This window comes from Pseudophryne corroboree (assembly GCF_028390025.1).
Source record: "Pseudophryne corroboree isolate aPseCor3 chromosome 3 unlocalized genomic scaffold, aPseCor3.hap2 SUPER_3_unloc_11, whole genome shotgun sequence".
Classification (NCBI taxonomy): domain Eukaryota; kingdom Metazoa; phylum Chordata; class Amphibia; order Anura; family Myobatrachidae; genus Pseudophryne; species Pseudophryne corroboree.
This window is the reverse complement of record NW_026967499.1, coordinates 2,585,076-2,605,925: the sequence shown is the minus strand read 5'-3', so window position 1 is coordinate 2,605,925 and position 20,850 is coordinate 2,585,076. Positions and strand designations below refer to the sequence as shown.

The 20,850-nt window shown below is 49.4% G+C and overlaps 1 pseudogene; it reads right to left on the bottom strand.

The window, feature by feature from the left end:
• The window catches only part of LOC134983284 (oocyte zinc finger protein XlCOF6-like), a 77,331-nt pseudogene that overhangs the window by 55,973 nt on the left and 508 nt on the right, over positions 1-20,850 (bottom strand).

Below are 20,850 nucleotides of genomic sequence, written 5' to 3'. Positions count from 1 at the left end.
CTCCAGACTTCTGCTATAGAGACCCGCACCAGCATTCCATCTGCGGTGTAGCCTGACTCTCCGATCCATTCTGGACTCACCTGTTTCCAGCTACAGCAATCACCTGCTTCCAGCCGAGCTTCCAGCAGTGTACAACTTCTCTTAAAGGGCCGGTGTCCTTTCTGCAGTTTACCACTCTCCACCGGTATTATTATTTCATCGCTCTCAAGTTCGTTTATTATTTAACTGGTTCCAGCCAGTATCCACTCCGTACCAACAACAGTCTGGTTCCAGCCAGTATCCACAGCAGCCGTTTTACCTTCAGCAGCCCAGCCTTTCCTGGAACACCAGCTGGTACGATCCTGGGTTCTCTCCATTGCTACAGTCAGGCCTGGTAAGGACTTTCCAACTAGAAGATTATTAGAACTGTCTCACACTACCAGTGCCTGTGGCCCTTGCCACCCTGTAGTACCCAGGAACTGTATTATTGCCCTGCTGACTTTTATGTTTTCTTATTTTCTGCTGTGTTACGGAGTTTGTCATAATAAACATCATTGACTTTTATCCTGGTTGTCGTGGTCACGCCTTCGGGCAGTTATTCTACATGTTACTTACATGTCTAGGGGTCTGATACAACCTCCCAGGTTCCGTTACATCTCAGCCCCTACAACTGAGGTTGCCTCCCGTCAACTCAGGCCCTCAGTTGTGACAGTAAGCACTGACCTAATGAATCCAGCCGGAGACCAGGATCAAGCGGCCAGGCCGATGCAAGAACTGGCAGCCCGACTTGAACATCAGGAGGCTGCACAGGGCCACATCATCCGCTGTCTCCAGGATCTCTCCACACGGCTGGATGGGATTCAAACGACCCTCCGTGGACCTGGCACGTCCGGTGCGTCCACTACAGTGACACCAGCTGTAACCCCACCCACCTTACCCATTTCCAGTCCACATCTTCATCTTCCAACGCCAGCAAAATTTGATGGATCTCCAAGGTTCTGCAGGGGATTTCTCAATCAATGTGAAATCCACTTTGAGCTTCTACCTGGCAATTTCTTCAGTGACCGTACCAAAATTGCCTATATCATCTCCCTTCTCTGTGGCTCAGCCCTTGACTGGGCATCACCTTTATGGGAGAAGTCTGATCCCCTGCTATCCTCCTATACTGACTTTGTAGCTACATTCAGGCGCATCTTCGACGAGCCAGGCCGGATAACATCTGCTTCATCTGAGATTCTTCGTTTACGCCAGGGAACACGTACCGTGGGACAGTATCTTATACAGTTTAAAATCCTGGCATCCGAACTGGCATGGAACGACGAGGCCCTGTATGCTGCATTCTGGCATGGCTTATCAGAACGCATCAAGGATGAGTTAGCTACCAGAGACTTGCCCTCTAAGTTGGATGAGCTAATTTCTCTTTGCACGAAGGTTGATCTACGTTTTAGAGAGAGAGCAACCGAGCGAGGAAGATCATCTACTCCTAAATCTTCTGCTCCTCCTTCTCGTCAACCATCTCCATCCAAGGATGAGCCTATGCAAATTAGTCGTTCCCGTCTATCTCCTGCTGAGCGCCGAAAACGTCTCTCTGAGTCTCTCTGTCTCTACTGTGCAGCTCCATCGCACACTATCAATGCCTGTCCCAAACGTCCGGGACTCCAGATCCTAGTTCGCCAAGGAGAGGGCCGGCTAGGAGTGATGATCTCCTCTCCATCTCCTCATGACTGTAACCTCCCAGTGTCGCTCCAAATTGCTCAACGTTACAGGAACGTCATTGCCCTCCTTGATTCCGGAGCAGCTGGGAATTTCATAACCGAAGCTTATGTTAAACGGTGGTCCCTACCCACCGAGAGACTGTCCTCGTCCATCTCTTTGACTGCCGTGGATGGCAGCAAGATTTTTGACGCAGTCATTTCCTTAAGGACTCTTCCAGTTCGTCTGAGAGTGGGAGTTCTTCATTCTGAGTATATTTCTTTTTTAGTGATTCCAAGAGCCACACATCCAGTGGTTTTAGGCCTTCCATGGCTCCGTCTCCACAACCCATCAATTGACTGGACAACTACGCAAATACTGGCATGGGGTCCCTCCTGTGCTGAGACTTGTTTAGCCAAAGTTCTTCCTGTTTGTTCTTCCTTCCCCAGGTCAACTGATGTTCCGCCTCCTCCATATCAAGACTTCACGGATGTGTTCAGTAAAGCCTCTGCTGATATCCTTCCTCCTCATAGAGAATGGGACTGCCCAATCGACCTCATTCCAGGGAAGGTTCCACCGCGAGGCCGAACTTATCCGTTGTCTCTGCCCGAGACACACTCCATGGAAGAGTACATCAAAGAGAACCTGGCGAAGGGTTTCATCCGACCATCTTCTTCTCCAGCCGGCGCAGGCTTCTTCTTCGTTAAGAAGAAAGACGGTGGTCTGCGTCCGTGCATCGACTACAGGGGTCTGAACGACATTACCGTCAAGAACCGATACCCTTTACCCCTGATTACTGAGCTCTTTGATAGAGTTAGTGGTGCAACCATTTTCACAAAGCTGGACTTGAGGGGTGCCTACAATCTCATCCGAATCCGTGAGGGTGACGAGTGGAAGACCGCCTTTAACACCCGTGACGGACATTATGAGTACCTCGTCATGCCCTTCGGATTGAGCAACGCTCCAGCAGTCTTCCAGCACTTCGTGAATGAGATCTTCAGGGACATCTTGTACCGCCATGTCGTGGTTTATCTAGACGACATCCTCATCTTTGCTAATAATCTCGAAGATCATCGTTTCTGGGTAAAAGAGGTTCTTTCCCGTCTCCGTGTCAATCACCTCTATTGTAAATTGGAGAAGTGTGTGTTTGAAGTTAAAACCATTCCGTTTCTAGGTTACATTGTGTCCGGTTCCGGACTAGAGATGGATCCTGAGAAACTCCAAGCAATCCAGAATTGGCCTATACCCTTAAGCCTCAAAGGGGTCCAGAGGTTCTTAGGGTTCGCCAATTATTATAGAAAATTTATACGAGACTTTTCCACCATTGTGGCGCCTATCACTGCATTAACCAAGAAAGGTGCTAATCCGTCCAAGTGGTCCGAGGAAGCTACACAGGCCTTTCACCTTCTGAAGCAACGGTTCATCTCTGCACCAGTTCTGAAACAGCCTGACACCGACTCTCCTTTTATCTTAGAGGTAGATGCCTCCTCCGTTGGAGTAGGAGCAGTGTTATCCCAGAGGGCCAAAGATGGACATCTACATCCTTGCAGTTTCTTCTCCCGGAAGTTCTCCCCAGCTGAGCGCAACTATGCCATTGGCGATCAGGAGTTGCTAGCCATCAAGCTCGCTCTGGAGGAGTGGAGATACCTGTTGGAGGGAGCTTCCCACTCAATCACCATACTTACCGACCACAAAAATCTTTTATATCTCAAAGGCGCACAATGTCTCAACCCTCGTCAGGCCAGATGGGCACTTTTCTTTTCCAGATTTGACTTTAAACTCCAGTTCTGTCCGGGTTCTCAGAATCGTAAGGCCGATGCCCTTTCCCGCTCATGGGAGCAAGAAAATGAGTCCGAGTCTGCAGACAAGCATCCTATTATTAATCCGTTGGCATTCTCCACGGTAGGGATGGACTCTACGCCTCCACCAGGGAAAAGTTTTGTTAAGCCAGTTCTAAGGAAGAAGCTCATGCATTGGGCCCATGCTTCCCGTTTTGCTGGACATACAGGCATTCAGAAAACCCTTGAATTTATTTCTAGGTCCTACTGGTGGCCAACTCTGAAAAAGGACGTTATGGAATTTATTGCCTCCTGCCCAAAGTGTGCCCAACACAAAGTCTCCCGCCAGTCGCCTGCGGGGCAACTGGTTCCATTATCTGTTCCCCGTCGACCATGGACCCATTTGTCGATGGACTTTGTTTCCGATCTACCTATCTGCAACAAGTTTAATACCATCTGGGTGGTAGTTGACCGGTTCACCAAGATGGCACATTTCATCCCTCTCACCGGTCTTCCGTCAGCTTCCAAGTTGGCTCAAGTGTTTATACAAGAGATCTTCCGACTTCACGGTCTTCCTGAAGAGATCATCTCGGATCGTGGAGTACAATTTGTAGCCAAATTTTGGCGAAGTTTGTGTCAAGCCCTCCAAGTCAAGTTAAAGTTTTCCACGGCTTACCATCCTCAGACCAATGGTCAAACCGAGAGGGTGAATCAGGACTTGGAGGCCTTCCTCCGTATATATGTGTCTTCCTCTCAAGATGACTGGGTTCAACTCCTTCCTTGGGCCGAGTTCAGCCACAACAATCAATACCATTCCTCATCTTCTTCTACACCATTCTTCATTAATTATGGATTCCACCCTAAAGTCCCAGAATTCCAACCGCTTCCCGCAACTTCTGTTCCAGCAGTGGATGTCACCTTGCGTCAGTTTTCAAATAACTGGAAGAACGTCCGCGCAGCCCTGCTTAAAGCCTCATTCAGGTATAAAAAGTTTGCCGATAGGAAGCGTAGAGCGGTTCCTGCTCTCAAGGTGGGTGATCGTGTGTGGTTGTCCACGAAGAATTTGAGGTTGAGAGTTCCCAGCATGAAATTTGCACCTCGCTACATCGGACCCTTCAAGATTGAACAAGTCATCAATCCTGTTGCCTACAGGTTACAGTTACCATCCTTCTTGAAAATACCCAGGACATTTCATGTTTCTTTGTTGAAACCGCTGATCCTGAATCGGTTTCATTCCGCACTTCCTCCAGCTCCCAAAGTTCAGACTCAACGGGGAGTCGAGTACGAGGTGGCCAAGATTTTGGACTCACGTTTCCGTTACGGTCAGTTACAATACCTCATTGACTGGAAGGGCTATGGTCCTGAAGAACGCTCTTGGACCAATGCCTCAGACGTCCATGCTCCTGCCTTGGTCCGAAATTTCCACGCAAAGTTTCCTTTAAAGCCTAAGAAGTGTCCTGGGGCCACTCCTAAAGGGGGGGGTGCTGTCACGATCCGGGTATCTGGACGCCATTACTTACCCTTCAGGTGCCTCCTAAGGCTGGCTCAGCATTCCAGGACCGGATCCCGCTGTTTCTGAGTTTCCACATGCAGAATGTCAGAGTGGTGATTTCATCAGCCGCGGCCTCCGCTGTGCCCGCGTGGTTAAATGTGCGCTTGTCAGTCTGGTGTCTCCTGTCTCCTGTGGCCGGCGTCGCCATTACTGTTTCAATTCTCACATGGATTACAAACCAAACTTCCCTCCAAGTGTCTGCATGGGCGCAGCCATCTTGGTTTTTGTCATCTGATCATTTCCACCAATCTGCTGTCTGTATTGTTGATTTGCATAATTGCCTAGCCAACCCCTTCCTTGCTGCAGGTATAAGTAAGCTGTGCCTGAACAAGGAAGGCGTCAGTGCTTTGGTTGTCTAACCTAGTTCCAGTTTGTCTCTCTCCTGTGGTTGTCTTCCAGGTTCCAGCTCCTGTCTCCAGACTTCTGCTATAGAGACCCGCACCAGCATTCCATCTGCGGTGTAGCCTGACTCTCCGATCCATTCTGGACTCACCTGTTTCCAGCTACAGCAATCACCTGCTTCCAGCCGAGCTTCCAGCAGTGTACAACTTCTCTTAAAGGGCCGGTGTCCTTTCTGCAGTTTACCACTCTCCACCGGTATTATTATTTCATCGCTCTCAAGTTCGTTTATTATTTAACTGGTTCCAGCCAGTATCCACTCCGTACCAACAACAGTCTGGTTCCAGCCAGTATCCACAGCAGCCGTTTTACCTTCAGCAGCCCAGCCTTTCCTGGAACACCAGCTGGTACGATCCTGGGTTCTCTCCATTGCTACAGTCAGGCCTGGTAAGGACTTTCCAACTAGAAGATTATTAGAACTGTCTCACACTACCAGTGCCTGTGGCCCTTGCCACCCTGTAGTACCCAGGAACTGTATTATTGCCCTGCTGACTTTTATGTTTTCTTATTTTCTGCTGTGTTACGGAGTTTGTCATAATAAACATCATTGACTTTTATCCTGGTTGTCGTGGTCACGCCTTCGGGCAGTTATTCTACATGTTACTTACATGTCTAGGGGTCTGATACAACCTCCCAGGTTCCGTTACATCTCAGCCCCTACAACTGAGGTTGCCTCCCGTCAACTCAGGCCCTCAGTTGTGACACACCCAAGGTGTTACCAGCGCGTCCACAGCTATTGCCTGCGGATCTCTTGACCTGGCGCAATACCTGTCCAGTTTTTTGTTGAGGCGAGACGCCATCATGTCCACCATTGGTCTTTCCCAACGGTTTATTAGCATGTGGAAAACTTCTGGATGAAGTCCCCACTCTCCCGGGTGAAGATCGTGTCTGCTGAGGAAGTCTGCTTCCCAGTTGTCCACGCCCGGGATGAACACTGCTGACAGTGCTATCACGTGATTCTCCGCCCAGCGAAGGATCCTGGCAGCTTCTGCCATTGCACTCCTGCTTCTTGTGCCGCCCTGTCTGTTTACATGGGCGACTGCCGTGATGTTGTCCGACTGGATCAACACCGGTCTTCCTTGAAGCAGAGGTTCCGCCTGGCTTAGAGCATTGTAGATTGCTCTTAGTTCCAGAATGTTTATGTGAAGAGACTTTTCCAGGCTCGACCACACTCCCTGGAAGTTTCTTCCTTGTGTGACTGCTCCCCAGCCTCTCAGGCTGGCATCCGTGGTCACCAGGATCCAATCCTGTATGCCGAATCTGCGGCCCTCCAATAGATGAGCCCTCTGCAACCACCACAGAAGAGATACCCTTGTCCTTGGCGACAGGGTTATCCGCAGGTGCATCTGAAGATGCGACCCTGACCATTTGTCCAACAGATCCCTTTGGAAAATTCTTGCATGGAATCTGCCGAATGGAATTGCTTCGTAAGAAGCCACCATTTTTCCCAGGACTCTTGTGCATTGATGTACAGACACCTTTCCTGGTTTTAGGAGGTTCCTGACCAGGTCGGATAACTCCTTGGCTTTTTCCTCGGGAAGAAAAACCTTTTTCTGAACCGTGTCCAGAATCATCCCTAGGAACAGCAGACGAGTTGTCGGCATTAATTGGGATTTTGGAATATTCAGAATCCATCCGTGCTGCTTTAGCACCTCTTGAGATAGTGCTAATCCCATCTCTAGCTGTTCTCTGGACCTTGCCCTTATTAGGAGATCGTCCAAGTATGGGATAATTAATACGCCTTTTCTTCGAAGAAGAATCATCATCTCGGCCATTACCTTTGTAAAGACCCGAGGTGCCGTGGACAAACCAAACGGCAGCGTCTGAAACTGATAGTGACAGTTTTGTACAACGAACCTGAGGTACCCCTGGTGTGAGGGGTAAATTGGAACGTGGAGATACGCATCCTTGATGTCCAAGGATACCATAAAGTCCCCTTCTTCCAGGTTCGCTATCACTGCTCTGAGTGACTCCATCTTGAACTTGAACTTCTTTATGTACAGGTTCAAGGACTTCAGATTTAGAATAGGCCTCACCGAGCCATCCGGCTTCGGTACCACAAATAGAGTGGAATAATACCCCTTCCCTTGTTGTAGAAGAGGTACCTTGACTATCACCTGCTGAGAGTACAGCTTGTGAATGGCTTCCAAAACCGTCTCCCTTTCGGAGGGGGACGTTGGTAAAGCAGACTTCAGGAAACGGCGAGGTGGATCTGTCTTTAATTCCAACCTGTACCCCTGAGATATTATCTGCAGGATCCAGGGATCTACCTGCGAGTGAGCCCACTGCGCGCTGTAATTTTTGAGACGACCGCCCACCGTCCCCGAGTCCGCTTGAGAAGCCCCAGCGTCATGCTGAGGCTTTTGTAGAAGCCGGGGAGGGCTTCTGTTCCTGGGAAGGAGCTGCCTGTTGCTGTCTCTTCCCTCGACCTCTGCCTCGTGGCAGATATGAATAGCCCTTTGCTCTCTTATTTTTAAAGGAACGAAAGGGCTGCGGTTGAAAAGTCTGTGCCTTTTTCTGTTGGGGAGTGACTTGAGGTAGAAAGGTGGATTTCCCGGCTGTAGCCGTGGCCACCAAATCTGATAGACCGACTCCAAATAACTCCTCCCCTTTATACGGCAAAACTTCCATATGCCGTTTTGAATCCGCATCGCCTGTCCACTGTCGTGTCCATAAAGCTCTTCTGGCCGAAATGGACATAGCACTTACCCGTGATGCCAGTGTGCAGATATCCCTCTGTGCATCACGCATATAAAGAAATGCATCCTTTATTTGTTCTAACGACAGTAAAATATTGTCCCTGTCCAGGGTATCAATATTTTCAATCAGGGACTCTGACCAAACTACCCCAGCACTGCACATCCAGGCAGTCGCTATAGCTGGTCGTAGTATAACACCTGCATGTGTGTATATACTTTTTTGGATATTTTCCATCCTCCTATCTGATGGATCTTTAAGTGCGGCCGTCTCAGGAGAGGGTAACGCCACTTGTTTAGATAAGCGTGTTAGCGCCTTGTCCACCCTAGGAGGTGTTTCCCAGCGCTCCCTAACCTCTGGCGGGAAAGGGTATAATGCCAATAATTTCTTTGAAATTATCAGCTTTTTATCAGGGGCAACCCACGCTTCATCACACACGTCATTTAATTCTTCTGATTCAGGAAAAACTATAGGTAGTTTTTTCACACCCCACATAATACCCTGTTTAGTGGTACCTGTAGTATCAGCTAAATGTAACGCCTCCTTCATTGCCAAAATCATATAACGTGTGGCCCTACTGGAAAATACGGTTGATTCGTCACCGTCACCACCGGAATCAGTGCCTGTGTCTGGGTCTGTGTCGACCGACTGAGGCAAAGGGCGTTTTACAGCCCCTGACGGTGTTTGAGGCGCCTGGACAGGCACTAATTGATTGTCCGGCCGCCTCATGTCGTCAAACGACTGCTTAAGCGAGTTGACGCTATCCCGTAATTCCACAAATAAAGGCATCCATTCTGGTGTCGACCCCCTAGGAGGTGACATCCCCATATTTGGCAATTGCTCCGCCTCCACACCAATATCGTCCTCATACATGTCGACACACACGTACCGACACACAGCAGACACACAGGGAATGCTCTAAACGAAGACAGGACCCACTAGCCCTTTGGGGAGACAGAGGGAGAGTCTGCCAGCACACACCAAAAAGCGCTATATATGACAGGGATAGCCTTATAATAAGTGCTCCCTTATAGCTGCTTTATATATATCAAAATATTGCCATTAAATTTGCCCCCCCTCTCTGTTTTACCCTGTTTCTGTAGTGCAGTGCAGGGGAGAGACCTGGGAGCCGTCCTGACCAGCGGAGCTGTGAGAGGAAATGGCGCCGTGTGCTGAGGAGATAGGCCCCGCCCCTTTTTCGGCGGGCTCGTCTCCCGCTATTTTGTGAATCCAGGCAGGGGTTAAATATCTCCATATAGCCTCTGGGGCTATATGTGAGGTATTTTTAGCCTTTTAATAGGTTTTCATTTGCCTCCCAGGGCGCCCCCCCCCAGCGCCCTGCACCCTCAGTGACTGCGTGTGAAGTGTGCTGAGAGGAAAATGGCGCACAGCTGCAGTGCTGTGCGCTACCTTTAGAAGACTGCAGGAGTCTTCAGCCGCCGATTCTGGACCTCTTCTTACTTCAGCATCTGCAAGGGGGCCGGCGGCGCGGCTCCGGTGACCATCCAGGCTGTACCTGTGATCGTCGCTCTGGAGCTGATGTCCAGTAGCCAAGAAGCCAATCCATCCTGCACGCAGGTGAGTTCACTTCTTCTCCCCTCTGTCCCTCGTTGCAGTGATCCTGTTGCCAGCAGGAATCACTGTAAAATAAAAAACCTAAGCTAAACTTTCTCTAAGCAGCTCTTTATGAGAGCCACCTAGAATTGCACCCTTCTCGGCCGGGCACAAAAATCTAACTGGAGTCTGGAGGAGGGTCATAGGGGGAGGAGCCAGTGCACACCACCTGATCTGGAAAAGCTTTACTTTTTGTGCCCTGTCTCCTGCGGAGCCGCTATTCCCCATGGTCCTTTCAGGAACCCCAGCATCCACTAGGACGATAGAGAAAAGAATTTACTTACCGATAATTCTATTTCTCGTAGTCCGTAGTGGATGCTGGGAACTCCGTAAGGACCATGGGGAATAGCGGCTCCGCAGGAGACTGGGCACAAAAGTAAAGCTTTAGGACTACCTGGTGTGCACTGGCTCCTCCCCCTATGACCCTCCTCCAAGCCTCAGTTAGGATACTGTGCCCGGACGAGCGTACACAATAAGGAAGGATTTTGAATCCCGGGTAAGACTCATACCAGCCACACCAATCACACCGTATAACTCGTGATACTATACCCAGTTAACAGTATGAACTATAACTTGAGCCTCTCAATAGATGGCTCACAACAATAACCCTTTAGTTAGGCAATAACTATATATAAGTATTGCAGACAATCCGCACTTGGGATGGGCGCCCAGCATCCACTACGGACTACAAGAAATAGATTTACCGGTGAGTAAAATCTTATTTTCTCTGACGTCCTAGTGGATGCTGGGAACTCCGTAAGGACCATGGGGATTATACAAAAGCTCCCAAACGGGCGGGAGAGTGCGGATGACTCTGCAGCACCGAATGAGAGAACTCAAGGTCCTCCTCAGCCAGGGTATCAAATTTGTAGAATTTTGCAAACGTGTTTGCCCCTGACCAAGTAGCAGCTCGGCAAAGTTGTAAAGCCGAGACCCCTCGGGCAGCCGCCCAAGATGAGCCCACTTTCCTCATGGAATGGGCTTTTACTGATTTAGGCTGCGGCAGTCCAGCCGCAGAATGCGCCAGCTGAATTGTGCTACAAATCCAGCGAGCAATAGTCTGCTTAGAAGCAGGAGCACCCAGCTTAGTGGGTGCATACAGGATAAATAGCGAGTCAGTTTTCCTGACTCCAGCCGTCCTGGAAACATAAATTTTCAAGGCCCTGACTACGTCCAGCAACTTGGAATCCTCCAAGTCCCTAGAAGCCGCAGGCACTACAATAGGTTGGTTCAAGTGAAAAGCTGATACCACCTTAGGAAGAAACTGGGGACGAGTCCTCAATTCTGCCCTATCCATATGGAAAATCAGATAAGAGCTTTTACATGACAAAGCCGCCAATTCTGATACACGCCTGGCCGAAGCCAAGGCCAATAACCTGACCACTTTCCACGTGAGATATTTCAGATCCACGATTTTAAGCGGCTCAAACCAATGTGATTTTAGGAAACTCAACACCACGTTGAGATCCCAAGGTGCCACTGGGGCACAAAAGGGGGCTGAATATGCAGCACTCCCTTTACAAATGTCTGAGCTTCAGGTAGTGAAGCCAGTTCTTTCTGGAAGAAAATCGACAGAGCCGAAATCTGGACCTTAATGGAACCCAATTTTAGGCCCATAGTCACTCCTGACTGTAGGAAGTGCAGAAATCGACCCAGTTGAAATTCCTCTGTTGGGGCCTTCCTGGCCTCACACCATGCAACATACTTTCGCCAAATACGGTGATAATGGTTTGCGGTTACTTCTTTCCTGGCTTTTATCAGCGTAGGAATGACTTCCTCCGGAATGCCCTTTTCCTTTAGGATCCGGTATTCAACCGCCATGCCGTCAAACGCAGCCGCGGTAAGTCTTGGAACAGACAGGGCCCCTGCTGTAGCAGATCCTGTCTGAGCGGTAGAGGCCATGCGTCCTCTGATAGCATTTCTAGAAGTTCTGGGTACCAAGCTCTTCTTGGCCAATCCGGAACCACGAGTATCGTTTGTACTCCTCGTCTTCTTATTATTCTCAGTACCTTTGGTATGAGAGGCAGAGGAGGGAACACATAAACCGACTGGTACACCCACGGTGTCACTAGAGCGTCCACAGCTATCGCCTGAGGGTCCCTTGACCTGGCGCAATACCTCTCTAGTTTTTTGTTTAGGCGGGACGCCATCATGTCCACCTGTGGCCTTCCCCAACGGTTTACAATCAGTTGGAAGACTTCTGGACGAAGTCCCCACTCTCCCAGGTGTAGGTCGTGTCTGCTGAGGAAGTCTGCTTCCCAGTTGTCCACTCCCGGAATGAACACTGCCGACAGTGCTAAGACGTGATTTTCCGCCCATCGGAGAATCCTTGTGGCTTCTGCCATTGCCATCCTGCTTCTTGTGCCGCCCTGTCGGTTTACATGGGCGACTGCCGTGATGTTGTCTGATTGGATCAGTACCGGCTGGTTTTGAAGCAGGGGCCTTGCCTGACCAGAATATTTATGTGTAGGGACGACTCCTGACTTGACCAAAGTTCTTGGAAATTTCTTCCCTGTGTGACTGCCCCCCAGCCTCGAAGGCTGGTATCCGTGGTCACCAGGACCCAGTCCTGTATGCCGAATCTGCGGCCCTCTTGAAGATGAGCACTCTGCAGCCACCACAGTAGGGATACCCTGGTCCTTGGAGACAGAGTCATCAGCCGATGCATCTGAAGATGCGATCCGGACCACTTGTCCAAGAGGTCCCACTGAAAGGTTCTTGCATGGAACCTGCCGAATGGAATTGCTTCGTAGGAAGCTACCATTTTTCCCAGGACTCGCATGCAGTGATGCACCGACACCTGTTTTGGTTTCAGGAGGTCTCTGACTAGAGATGACAGCTCCTTGGCTTTCTTCTCCGGGAGAAACACTTTTTTTTTTTTCTGGTCTGTGTCCAGAACCATCCCTAGGAACAGTAAACGTGTCGTAGGAACCAGCTGTGCTGTTGTAGCACTTCCCGAGATAGTGCTACCCCGACCAATAACTGCTCCTTAGACCTCGCCCTTATTAGGAGATCGTCCAAGTACGGAATAATTAAAAACTCCCTTATTTTTCGAAGGAGTATCATCATTTCGGCCATTACCCTGATAAATACTCTCGGTGCCGTGGACAGACCGAACGGCAACTTTTGGAATTGGTAATGACAAACCTGTACCACAAAACTGAGGTACTCCTGGTGAGGATGGTAAATGGGGACATGCAGGTAAGCATCCTTGATGTCCCGAGATACCATGTAATCTCCCTCGTCCAGGCTTGCAATAACCGCCCTGAGCGATTTCATTTTTAACTTGAACCTTCGTATAGAAGTGCTCAAGGATTTCAATTTTAGAATGGGTTTCACCGAACCATCTGGTTTCGGTACCACAACATTGTGGAATAATAACCCCGGCCTTGTTGAAGGAGGGGTATCATGATTTTCCCCTGCTGGAAGTACAGCTTGCTGATTTGAGCTAACGGCGAGAGGGAGTTGCCTCGGACTCCAGCTTGTATCCTTGTGATACTACATGCAGAACCCAGGGATCCACCTGTGAGCGAACCCACTGGACGCTGAAGTTCTCGAGACGCGCCTCCACCGCACCTGGCTACACCTGTGGAGTACCCGCGTCATGTGAAGGACTCAGAGTTAGCGGGGGAAGAATTTGATCCTGGGAACTGGCTGACTGGTGCAGCTTTTTTCCTCTTCCCTTGTCTCTGTACAGAAAGGAAGCGCCTTTGACCCGCTTGCTTTTCTGAAGCCGAAAGGACTGTACCTGATAATACAGTGCTTTCTTAGGCTGTGAGGAAACCTGAGGTAAAAAATTTTCTCTATCGTCCTAGTGGATGCTGGGGTTCCTGAAAGGACCATGGGGAATAGCGGCTCCGCAGGAGACAGGGCACAAAAGTAAAGCTTTCCGATCAGGTGGTGTGCACTGGCTCCTCCCCCTATGACCCTCCTCCAGACTCCAGTTAGATTTTTGTGCCCGGCCGAGAAGGGTGCAATCTAGGTGGCTCTCCTAAAGAGCTGCTTAGAAAAAGTTTAGCTTAGGTTTTTTATTTTACAGTGAGTCCTGCTGGCAACAGGATCACTGCAACGAGGGACTGAGGGGAGAAGAAGTGAACTCACCTGCATGCAGGATGGATTGGCTTCTTGGCTACTGGACATCAGCTCCAGAGGGACGATCACAGGTACAGCCTGGATGGTCACCGGAGCCGCGCCGGCGGCCCCCTTGCAGATGCTGAAGTAAGAAGAGGTCCAGAATCGGCGGCTGAAGGCTCTTGCAGTCTTCTAAAGGTAGCGCACAGCACTGCAGCTGTGCGCCATTTTCCTCTCAGCACACTTCACACGCAGTCACTGAGGGTGCAGGGCGCTGGGGGGGGCGCCCTGGGAGGCAAATGAAAACCTATATATTGGCTAAAAATACCTCACATATAGCCCCCAGAGGCTATATGGAGATATTTAACCCCTGCCATAATCCGTTGAAGAGCGGGAGACGAGCCCGCCGAGAAAGGGGCGGGGCCTATCTCCTCAGCACACAGCGCCATTTTCTCTCACAGAAAGGCTGGAGAGAAGGCTCCCAGGCTCTCCCCTGCACTGCACTACAGAAACAGGGTTAAAACAGAGAGGGGGGGCATTAATTGGCGATATTAATATATATATAAAGATGCTATAAGGGAGAAACACTTATATAAGGTTGTCCCTATATATATTATAGCGTTTTTGGTGTGTGCTGGCAAACTCTCCCTCTGTCTCTCCAAAGGGCTAGTGGGGTCCTGTCCTCTGTCAGAGCATTCCCGGTGTGTGTGCTGTGTGTCGGTACGTGTGTGTCGACATGTATGAGGACGATGTTGGTGAGGAGGCAGAGCAATTGCCTGTAATGGGGATGTCACTCTCTAGGGAGTCGACACCGAAATGGATGGCTTATTGAGAGAATTACGTGAGAATGTCAACACGCTGCAAGGTCGGTTGACGACATGAGACGGCCGACAAACAATTAGTACCGGTCCAGGCGTCTCAGAAACACCGTCAGGGGCTTTAAAAACGCCCATTTACCTCAGTCGGTCGACACAGACACAGACACGGACACTGAATCCAGTGTCGACGGTGAATAAACAAACGTATTTCTCATTAGGGCCACACGTTAAGGGCAATGAAGGAGGTGTTACATATTTCTGATACTACAAGTACCACAAAAAAGGGTATTATGTGGGAGTGAAAAAACTACCTGTAGTTTTTCCTGAATCAGATAAAATAAAATGAAGTGTGTGATGAAGCGTGGGGTTACCCCGATAGCAAATATTGGCGTTATACCCTTTCCCGCCAGAAGATAGGGCGCGTTGGGAAACACCCCTTAGGGTGGATAAGGCGCTCACACGCTTATCAAGTGGCGTTACCGTCTCCAGATACGGCCGCCCTCAAGGAGCCAGCTGATAGGAAGCTGGAAAAATATCCTAAAAAGTATATACACACATACGGTGGTTATACTGCGACCAGCGATCGCCATCAGCCTGGAGATGCAGTGCTGGGTTGGCTTGGTCGGATTCCCTGACTGAAAATATATTATTGATATAGAGCATTTAATAGGATGCATTCTATATATATGTACGCGAGATGCACAGAGGGATATTTGCACTCTGGCATCAAGATAAGTGCGTTGTCCATATCTCCCAGAAGATGTCATGGACACGACAGTGGTCAGGTGATACAGATCCCATACGGCACATGGAAGTATTGCCGTATAAAGGGAAGGAGTTAGTTGGGGTCGGTCCATCGGACCTGGGGACCACGGCAACAGCTGGGAAATCCAACCTTTTTACCCCAAGTTACATCTCAGCAGAAAAAGACACCGTCTTTTCAGCCTCAATCCTTCCGTTTCCATGAGGGCAAGCGGGCAAAAGGCCAGTCATATCTGCCCAGACATAGAGGTAAGGGAAGTAGACTGCAGCAGGCAGCCCCTTCCCAGGAAAAGAAGCCCTCCACCGCGTCTGCCAAGTCCTCAGCATGACGCTGGGGCCGTGCAAGCGGACTCAGGTGAGGTGGGGGGGTAGTCTCAAGAGTCTCAGCGCGCAGTGGGATCACTCGCAAGTTGACCCCTAGATCGTACAAGTATTATCCCAGGGGTACAGATTGGAGAGTTGAGACATCTTTTCCTCGCAGGTTCCTGAAGTCTGTTTTACCAACGGCTTCCTCCGACAGGGAGGCAGTATTGGAAAAGATTCACAAGCTGTATTTCCAGCAGGTGATAATCAAAGTACCCCTCCTACAACAAGGAAAAGGGTATTAGTCTTCCACACTATATTGTGGTACTGAAGCCAGATGGCTTGGTGAGACGTAGTCTAAATCTGAAATCTTTGAACACTTACATAAAAAGGTTCAAATCAAGATGGAGTCACTCAGAGCAGTGATAGCGAACCAAAAAAAAAAAAAAAAAAAAAAAGGGGACTATATGGTGTCCCTGGACATCAAGGATTACCTCCATGTCCAAATTTGTCCTTCTCAACAAGGATACCTCTGGTTCGTGGTACAGAACTGTCAATATCAGTTTCAGACGCTGCCGTTGAAGTATCCACGGCACCCCGGGCCTTTACCAGGGTAATGGCCGAAAAGATGATTCTTCAAAGAAAAAAGGCATCTTAATTATCCCTTACTTGGACGATATCCTGAAAAGGGCAAGTTCAAGAGAACAGTTGGACGTCGGAAGAGCACTATCTAAAGTAGTTCTACGACAGCACGAGTGGATTCTAAATATTCCAAAAATCGCAGCTGTTTTCCGACGATACGTCTGCTGTTCCTAGGAATGATTCTGGGCATAGTCCAGAAAGAGGTTTTCTCCTGGAGGAGAAAGCCAGGGAGTTATCCGAACTAGTCAGAAACCTCCTAAAACCAGACCAGGTATCAGTGCATCAATGCACAGGAGTCCTGGGAAAAATGGTGGCTTCTTACGAAGCGATTCCATTCGGAAGATCTCACGCAAAAAAATTTTCAGGGGGATTTGCGGGACGAATGGTCCGGATCGCATCTTCAGATGCATCAGCGGATAATCCTGTCTCCAAGGACAAGGGTGTCTCTTCTGTGGGGGCTGCAGAGTGCTCATCTTCTAGAGGGCAGCACGTTCAGCATTCAGGACTGTGTTCTGGTGACCACGGATGCCAGCCTGAGAGGCTGGGGAGCAGTCACACAGGGAAGAAATTTCCAAGGAAGTGTGGTCAAGTCTGGAGACTTCTCTCCACATGAATATACTGGAGCTAAGGGCAATTTACAATGCTCTGAGCCTAGGAAGACCTCTGCTTCAAAGTCAACCGGTGCTGATCCAGTAGGACATCATCATGCCAGTCGCCCACGTTAACAGACGGGGCGACACAAGAAGCAGGAGGGCAATGATAGCAAGGATTTTTCGCTGGGCGAAAAATCATGTGATAACACTGTCAGCAGTGTTCATTCCGGGAGGGGACAACTGGGAAGATTTCCTCAGCATGTATGAATTCCACCCGGAAAAGTGGGAACTTAATCTGGAAGTTTCCACATGATTGTAAACCGTTGGGAAAGACCAAAGGTGGTTATGATGGCGTCCCACATGAAGCGCCAGGTCAAGAGACACTCAGGCAATAGCTGGGACGCTCTGGTAACACCGTGGGTGTACCAGTCGGTGTATGTGTTCCATCCTCTGCCTTTCATACCCAGTGTATTGAGAATGATAGGAAGGAGAGGAGTAAGAACTATACTCGTGGCTCCGGTTTGGCCAAGAAGGACTTGGTACCCGGAACTTCAAGAGATACTAAGAAGGGTCTTGATTCAGCAAGAATCATGTCTGTTCCAAGATTTACCGCAGCTGCGTTGACGCCAGGGCGGGTGAACGCCGGATCCTAAGGGAAAAAGGCATTCCGGAAGAGGTCATCCCTACCCTGGTCAGAGCCAGGAAGGAGGTGACCGCACAACATTATCACCGCTTAGGTGAAAATATGTTCCATGGTGTGAGGCCAGGAAGGCTCCACGGAAGAATTTCAACTAGGTTAATTCCTACATTTCCTGCAAACAGGAGTGTCTATGGGTCTCAAATTGGGGTCCATTAAGGTTCAAATTTCGGCCTGTCGATTTTCTTCCAGAAAGAAATTGGCTTCAGTTCCTGAAGTCCAGAAGTTTGTTAAGGGAGTACTGCATATACAACCCCCTTTTGATGTCTCCAGTGACACTGGGCGATCTCAACGTAGTTTTGGGATTCCTAAAATCACATTGGTTTAAAACAACTCAAATCTGTGGATTTGATATATCTCACATGGAAAGTGGCCATGCTGTTGGTCCTGGCCGCGGCCAGGCGAGTGTCAGAATTGGCGGCTTTGTCTCACAAAGCCATATCTGATTGTCCATTCGGACAGAGCAAAGCTGCGGACTCGTCCCCAGTTTCTCCTTAAGGTGGTGTCAGCGTTTCACCTGAACCAGCTTATTGTGGTACCTGCGGCTACTAGGGACTTGGAGGACTCCAAGTTGCTGGATGTTGTCAGGGCCCTGAAAATATAGTTTCCAGGTCGGCTGGAGTCAGGAAATCTGACTTGCTGTTTTTCCTGTATGCACCCAACAAGCTGGGTGCTCCTGCTTTTAAGCAGTCGATTGCTCGTTGGATTGGTAGCACAATTCAACTTGCACATTCTGTGGCAGGCCTATCACAGCCTAAATCTGTTAAGGCCCATTCCACAAGGAAGGTGGGCTCATCTTGGGCGGCTGCCCGAGGGGTCTCGGCATTACAACTCTGCCGAGCAGCTACGTGGTCGGGGGAGAACACGTTTGTAAAATTCTACAAATTTGATACCCTGGCAAAAGAGGACCTGGAGTTCTCTCATTCGGTGCTGCAGAGTCATCCGCACTCTCCCGCCCGTTTGGGAGCTTTGGTATAATCCCCATGGTCCTTTCAGGAACCCCAGCATCCACTAGGACGATAGAGAAAATAAGAATTTACTTACCGATAATTCTATTTCTCGGAGTCCGTAGTGGATGCTGGGCGCCCATCCCAAGTGCGGATTATCTGCAATACTTGTACATAGTTATTGCTAACTAAATCGGGTTATTGTTATTGTGAGCCATCTTTTCAGAGGCTCCGCTGTTATCATACTGTTAACTGGGTTCAGATCACAGGTTGTACAGTGTGATTGGTGTGGCTGGTATGAGTCTTACCCGGGATTCAAAATTCCTCCCTTATTGTGTACGCTCGTCCGGGCACAGTATCTAACTGGAGTCTGGAGGAGGGTCATAGGGGGAGGAGCCAGTGCACACCACCTGATCGGAAAGCTTTACTTTTGTGCCCTGTCTCCTGCGGAGCCGCTATTCCCCATGGTCCTTTCAGGAACCCCAGCATCCACTACGGACTCCGAGAAATAGAATTATCGGTAAGTAAATTCTTATTTTCTTCCCAGCTGTTGCTGTGGATACGAGGTCCCAGAGACCATCCCCAAACAATTCCGCACCCTTATAAGGCAGAATCTCTATGTTCCTTTTAAAGTCAGCCTCACCTGTCCAGTGCCGGGTCTCTAATACCCTCCTGGCAGAATGGACATTGTATTAATTTTGGATGCCAGCCGGCAAAATATCCCTCTGTGCATCCCTCATATATAAGACAACGTCTATTAATATGCTCTATGTTAGCAATTGATTATCCCTGTCTAGGGTATTATATTATCAGACAGGGTATGACCACGCTGCAGCAGCACTATCCATGCTGAGGCAATTGCAGGTCTCAGTATAGTACCTGAGTGTGTAATACAGACTTCAGGATAGCCTCCTGCTTTTTATCAGCAGGCTCCTTCAAAGTGGCCGCATCCTAAGACGGCAGTGCCATTTTTGACAAACGTGTGAGCGCCTTATCCACCCTATGGGATATTTCCCAGCGTAACCTATCCTCTGGCGGGAAAGGGTACGCCATCAGTAACTTTTTAGAAATTACCAGTTTCTTATCGGGGGAACCCACGCTTCTTCACACACTTCATTCACTCATCTGATGGGGGAACAAAACACTGGCTGCTTTTTCTCCCCAAACATAAAAACCCTTTTTAGTGGTACTTTGGTTAATGTCAGAAATATGTAACACATTTTTTATTGTCGGGATCATGTAACGGATGTTCCTAGTGGATTGTGTATATATCTCAACCTTGTCGACACTGGAGTCAGACTCCGTGTCGACATCTGTGTCTGACATCTGAGGTAGCGTGCGTTTTTGAGCCCCTGATGGCCTTTGAGACGCCTGGGCAGGCGCGGGCTGAGAAGCCGGCTGTCCCACAGCTGTTATGTCACCCAGCCTTTTATGCAAGGAGTTGATACTGTCGGTTAATACCTTCCACCTATCCATCCACTCTGGTGTCGGCCCCACAGGGGTTGACATCACATATATCGGCCTCTGCTCCGTCACCACATAAGCCTCCTCATCAAACATGTCGACACAGCCGTACCGACACACCGCACACACACAGGGAATGCTCTGACTGAGGACAGGACCCCACAAAGCCCTTTGGGGAGACAGAGAGAGAGTATGCCAGCACACACCAGAGCGCTATATAATGTGGGGATTAACACTATAACTGAGTGAATTTTCCCCAACAGCTGCTTGTATATACAATATTGTGTATAAATTTAGTGCCCCCCCCCCCCCTCTCTTTTTAACCCTTTGAGCCTGAAAACTACAGGGGAGAGCCTGGGGAGCTGCCTTCCAGCTGCACTGTGAAGAGAAAATGGCGCCAGTGTGTCTGAGGGAGATAGCTCCGCCCCTTTTTCGCGGACTTTTCTCCCGCTTTTTTTATGGATTCTGGCAGGGGTATTTATCACATATATAGCCTCTGGGGCTATATATTGTGATTGTTTTGCCAGCCAAGGTGTAAATATTGCTGCTCTGGGCGCCGCCGCCCCCCCCCCCCCCCCCCCAGGGCCCTGCACCCATCAGTGTCCGCAGTGTGAGGTGTACATGAGGAGCAATGGCGCACAGCTGCAGTGCTGTGCGCTACCTTGGTGAAGACTGAAGTTTTCTGTGTTTTTTTATTATTTTATTTAAAAAAAAGTATTCATTATTTTAATTTTTTTTGTGGGGTGGGGGGCGCCAAATTACCGCCTTGACCCGGGTGACAGGAATCCTAGTTTCGGCCTTGCTATCAGGACCTATCCCGCTGGCCTAGCTCCTCCCCCTTG